Below are 6,792 nucleotides of genomic sequence, written 5' to 3' on the forward strand. Positions count from 1 at the left end.
TTTTGAAGATAAATTATCAAAATACTTGGCAGTGAGTCCAAAAAGATGTCATATTCCACTTTCTTTTTCTTAAAATCTTGAAGAATTTACATTTATCCAAATTTAATTTAAAAGAACCTGATGCTTTCATTTTCAAGTTTGATCTTAAGATTTGTTCTTGAAATTAATGCTCAAAACCAAAAATATATTAATATGTATAATTAAAAATTCTCTCAGAAACCGGTTTGGTTCAGTGGATAGAGCGTCGGCCTGCGGACTGAAAGGTCCCAGGTTCGATTCCGGTCAAGGGCATGTACCTTGGTTGCGGGCACATCCCAGGTAGGGGGTATGCAGGAGGCAGCTGGTTGATGTTTCTCTCTCATCGATGTTTCTAGCTCTCTATCCCTCTTCTTTCCTCTCTGTGAAAAATCAATAAAATATATTTTTTTAAAAATTCTCATAATTTACTAGTACATGTAGTTTTATAAGCCAAGAGGGAAAGTAGATGGAGAAGTCATTAAAATTCTTAATTTAAAAAAATATGAAATAAGGAGTTATTCTAGAAATAATGCACCTGGTTTTCCAAAATAAAACGTATTGTTGTAGGTTCAATTTTCTTTATGCCTATTTTATGCCATATTAAATGTGGTTTCAATAAGTAAGGATTGTCATTTTTAACAAATGAAATAGAGTCATGCTCTAGGTTCAAGACAGAATGACTAGTACTGAGCTAGCCTTTCCAAAATAAGCAGCAAAAATGTACAAAAATATATAAAACTATAGTTTTCAGACATCAGAAAAGAGGAAGCACAAAACTGTGTTCCTTGAGATAAGTGAATTAGAAAAAAAGAAAACCCCATTATTGCTTCTGGAGACACTTTCTAAACCACAGCACAGAAGGGAAAACAAGGCAAAGCATCAATGGTCTTAATTAATTGAAGAAACAGAGATTGGAGTGCAGAAAGTCTTCAGTGGCTTGAATGTATAAGGCAGAGTAGCAGAAAGGCGAGTTTTCAGAACTCCAGTAATCTCTAAATAGAGACAGGGGAGTGAATACTAGCCAAAGTGAAACACTGATTAAAAAGAAAGATAGAAATAAAAGTGAACAAAGACTCAGTGACCTGTGAGAAAATATTAAGCAGTCAAACATACATATAATTGCATTATCAGAAGAAGGCTGTAAGGTCAAAATATATTTGAAGAAATAACGGCAAAATTTGTGATTTAAAAAACGGAAGCAACCCCTAAATATAAGCTCAAAATAATAAAGACAACATCAACACACATCACAATTATACTGCAAAAAAAAAAATAGTATTAAAAACAGTCACATAAATAAGACACATCACAAGAAGATAAAATGAAAAAAATAAAAATAATGGCTGACTCCTCACTGACTTCCCTTAGGAAGTAAACCAAGATGGAAGACTAAAAAATATTTCTAAAGTGCTTCAAGAAAAAGGAAAGCCTGTCAACTTGGATGTGAATTTAACCATTCATAAAAGATCAAAGTAAAATAAAGATATTTTGAGAGAGAAACAAATGGAAAGATTCATCACCAGTGGAATTGAACTATAAAAAATATAAAGGAATTCTATTCAGTCTGAAAGAAAATTATATCAGATGGCATCTTTAATCTTTATAAATGTATGAAAAACAACATAAATGGTATATCTGTGGATAAGTATAAAATATTTTTTGTGTTTTAATGTTTATAAATAGTACTTCTGGCATAGATTTAAAGTTACAAAAACCATCATTCTCACCGTAACCACCAAATAAGCTGGATAAGCTACAAATCATATATATATTTTAAAATAACATCATAATGCTGAGGATGCAAATAAACTTAAAAGAACTATATTCCAGGAAGTGAATCCTCTTATGAAAAAGGAGAGATCCATGGATGGTCTCTTATTTTCCCCACCAACAGAAAGGTAGATTGGAGAACCCACCAATGTTGTTCTTCTCCTTCAGTAATATGTGATGCTGACTATTCTGGATCATATGAACTTTAGATTCATTTGTCAACATCCATAAAACAACTTCTGAGTTTTAAGAATTTTTTGTATGATAAGTCCTTTATCAGATATGTCTTTGTAAGTACAATAATTTCTTCCAGTCTCTGGCTTAGGATTTCCATCTTCTGGAACAACTGTGAATAGACCTAGTCATATGGTGGCAAGGTTTAGAGTGAGGGCAAGTGTATATAGTCTATGATTAGGTCTCAGTGTTTTAGTGAGCCAGCGCCTCTGGACTGTGGTACATGTACACAATGGAATATCACACAGTGGGAAAAAAGAAGGAATTCTTATCACTTGCAACAACATGGATGGGCCTGGAGAGTATTTTGCTAAGTGAATTAAGCCAATCAGAGAAAGACAAGTATCACATGATCACACTCATACGTGCAATCTAATAAACTGAAGAAAAAAAAATAGGTCCAGAGACATAGAACTGTGAACAGACTAATGAATTTCAGAGGGAATGTAGGGTTGGGGGGGGGGGGGGGCGGTGAGATTAATCGGGGAATTTATATGCATATACGCATAGCCCATGGACACAGACAATAGTGTGGCGAAGGGTTGCAAGGGGCAGGTGCAGGGAAGAGGGAGTCAATTGGAAAAAAAAAAGGGGACATCAGTAATACTTTCAACGGTAAAGATTAAAAAGAAATCACAAAACAAAAACACAAGTGTTCCTGTGTTCCCCTCTCCTTCTCCTTAGGTAAGACAGGATGGCTACAGTGAGCTGGAGTCAGCCTTTCCCTCGTGTCAGGCTAGAGCTGGCTGGGATTGAGTTCTTTCCTCCCCAGGTCCGACAGGCTCAGATAATACCACAGCAGTTAAGCTCTGCTTACTTTGTTTCCCCCGAAGACAGGCCTTGTTAAGAAGTAGAACGCTCTAACATAAGGGTTCCTTTCCTTCTCCCTGTTGGAAGCAGGAGCAGATATTGCTCAAATATTTGCTATGGGAATTTGATGGAGCTCCTGGAAGTAAATCTCAAAATACTGTGGGCCCCTCCCTGATGGCTGGGTTCCCCTGAAGTTTTTAACTCAGACGTGTGTGCAATGAGTCTCCAGCAATTCATCAGAGCAGTTGAGGTTTCCCTACTCTGCCCCAGTTCCTGCAGTGTTTGCTGCTCTGTCTTTGCCCCGGTCAGCTGGGACTCCCTGCTCAGTATTTTTTACTGTTGTTATAAGAGAGTGGCAACATCTAAGCTCCTTAACATGTAGGACAAGAAACCAGAATTTTAATGGATTTTTAAGAACCACATGGAGACTGGTATAAGAAAATAAATCCTGAAGACCCCCATACGAAGGCAAGAAAGTGTTTTCCCCACATTTCATTCTTATTTCTCTTCATTGAGTCATGGGGATCTTACTTGGAAAATATGGAGATGGGAAGAGAACATAGACAGATATTCTATATTTGTGAATAAAAAAGAATCAGAGATAAAAAGAAAAATTAAATTGAATCCTCCAAGTAAACCAGAGTTCCATCTTTGGAAGAATGGGTAAGAAGCAGAGGCCTGAAATAAACATTTCCGTCACTCGGGACTTTCTGCTATAAAACACTGAAAGAGGGCATGCAGAGCTCTGTTCCTTTCCTCCTATCCAGATATTTCTGACTTTCAACCACAGAATACCTGGGGTGGCACTGGAGAGGTGAGAACATTTTCCTAGAAAATATTACTACCTTCATAGAATGTATAGAAGCTCAGTTCTAGCCCAAAACAAAGACATCTAGGGGTGAGCTTAGAGATCAAACAGATGTCCTTAGCCACCAAAACAGCTGGCCGCTGTGCTGTTATATAGGGTGAGGTTTCCAAAAGTTTAGACATCACATGGTTCATCTGTGAAACAAAGGTTTCCCAAACCACTCCCCTGCTAGGATCCCCTGTCTGAATAAACAGGAAATTCCCAACCAGGCCCTCCAAGCATTTGACACTGTGGCGAACGGAATCACAACACTACCCTAAGAAATTATAGACTGAGCTTAACCTGCAGCACATGTAGACTCAGCCCTCACTCTAGTAGACTGGAAGAAGAAACACCCCACCTTTAAAAAAAGTATTTATTTCATTCTCTACTGTGCTTTAGTATAAAATATGCTGCATAAAGTAAGAAATCACACACACACACACACACACACACAAATGAGAAAGCAAGAAAAAGTGGCTAACCTTCCAAAAAGGAAATGGTCAATAGAAACAGACCAATAGACATCCCAGATGTTAGAACTGTCACAGCAAATAAAAATAATTACTTAAAACATGCTGAAGTGTCTGACAGAAAAGGTAGACAACTTGCATGTAATGGGTAATATTAGCAGAGACATAGGAACTGTTATAAAAATTGAAATGGTTTTGAATAAACCATTAGTTGTACTTAAGGGAATACTGGGCACAGCAGAAGAAAGTATCAATGAGTACAGATTGATAGAAAAAATCCCAACTCCAACACATGAGGGAAAAACTGAAAGAAGAGCACATAAAGTCTGAGATCTGAAGGAAAATATCAGAATGTTTGACATAATCATAATTGGAATCCCAGAGAAAAAGGAAACAGTGAGTGGAGTAAAAGAAATGTTATGAAGTAATAATGATTGAGAAATTTACAGAGCTGATAAAATTAATGATCCAAAAATGCCAATAAACTCCAAGCAGTATAAACACAAAGATAATCATACCTAAACACATAAGAGTCCATATATATATATATATATATATATATATATATATATATATATATCAGAGAGAGAGAGAGAGAGAGAGAGAGAGAGAGAAATTAGAAAAGGGAGCAGAGCACAAAATATTACATATAGGAGAATAATTATATGAACTATAATTGAATTCTCATAATAAATAAGGCCAAAAGAGAAATTAATCTTGGATACTATCTGCAAGATATAATGGAAGAAGTTCATGAGACAGAAGAAAGAGAAAAAAATCAACCATTGAGAAAGTATAAAATCAAAGAAAAGATGGTAGACTTAATCCAAATGATACCCATAATTTCTTTAAAACAACTTCAATCTTTAAAGGTAAAGGTTATTAGTCTGCCTAAAATAGCAGAGGGGCCCATGCATACAGCATTAAAAAACACAATTTAAAAATGAAAATACAGACTATTGAAAGTCAAAGGATATTAAAGATATATCATGAAATATTTAACATAAAAAGCTTGGCATGGCTAAATTATTATCAAACAGAGTGGAAGAAGGAAATGAGTATACCGAAGATAAACATGGGCATTTCATAAAGAAAAGGATCCATTCATCAAGAAAATATGAAAACACTAAAAGTGCATGTCTTTAATGTTAGAGCTTCAAAATACACAAAACAATACATGACAGAATGAAGTGGATTAATTCATTAAAATCCACAATTACAACTGGAGACATAAATTCTCAGTAATTAATAGAATAAGGTGACAAAATAAAAAGAGCAGTAGCTATAAATTATTTGAACACAATAACACTATAAACCAACTTGTCATAATTTATAATTATGGAACATTAGAGGCCCGGTGCATGAGATTCATGCAGGGTTGCGGGGGAGGGGGGTGACCCTTCGCCCAGCCTGTACCCTCTCCAATCTGGGACCTCTCTGGGGATATCCAACTGCCGGATGCCCCCTGTGGGATCGGGCTTAAACCGGTAGTCAGACATCCCTCTCACAATCCAGGACTGCTGGCTCCTAACCATTCGCCTGCCTGGCTGTCTGATTACTCTTAACCACATTGCCTGCCAGCCTGATAGCCACCTAACCGTTCCCCTGCCAGCACGACTGACACCTAACTGCTCCCCTGACGACCTGATCACCCCCAACTGCCCTCCCCTGCAGGCCTGGTCATCCCCAACTGCCCTCCCCAGTGAGCCATCTTGTGGTGGCCATTTTGTGATGACGTGGGGGCGGCCATCTTGTGATGTGAGGGTGTGAGGGTCAATTTGCATATTAACTCTTTATTATATAGGACTAGGGGCCAGGTACATAAGATTCGTGCCTCGGGGGGCGGGGGGGTCCCTCAGCCCAGCCTGCACCCTCTCACAGTCCAGGACCCCTTGGGGTATGTCCACCTGCCAGCTTAGACCCGAACCCCTGGGATTGATCAGTCCTAAGCTGGCAGTCAGATATCCTTCTCACAGTCCAGGGCTCTTGCAGTCCAGGACCCCTTGCTCCTTACTGCCCGCATGCAGTGGAGGTAAGAGAGGCTCCTGCCACTGCCACCACCACATCACTGGCTCGCTGCTCCTTAGTGCTGCCTCAGAGGCAGCAGAGGCTCCTGCCACTTCTGCTGGGCTTGCCAGCCGTGAGCCCAGCTTCTGGCTGAGCGGTGCTCCCCCTGTGGGAGTGCACTGACCACCAGGGGGCAGCTCCTGCGTTGAGCGTCTGCCCCTTGGTGGTCAGTGCACGACATAGCAACCAGTCATTCTACTGTTTGGTTGATTTGCATTTAATGTTTTTTTGTATATAGGATAAGCATGTGCTCATGGAACAGTTACCAAGATAGTCTATATAAAAGACCTGAATTCTCAAAATATATAAAATGATTTAATTCAACTAAACATATCATCTGATCACTTGGTATTTTGTTACAAATCAATAAAAATAAAATATTTAGGAACTTCTAACATGTTAGCAAATTAAAAAGTACAATGACCAAAAACACCACAAAGGAATATAATCAATATTCTGAACATAATTATTGAAATAAGAGTGGAAATCAATGAAATTGAAAGAAGACAAAAATAGAGAAATACACAAGTGAAAATCAGCTTTCAAAAATGATTGATAAAATTGATCTATACT

Source organism: Cnephaeus nilssonii, assembly GCF_951640355.1.
Source record: "Cnephaeus nilssonii genome assembly, chromosome: 1".
NCBI classification, from domain to species: domain Eukaryota; kingdom Metazoa; phylum Chordata; class Mammalia; order Chiroptera; family Vespertilionidae; genus Cnephaeus; species Cnephaeus nilssonii.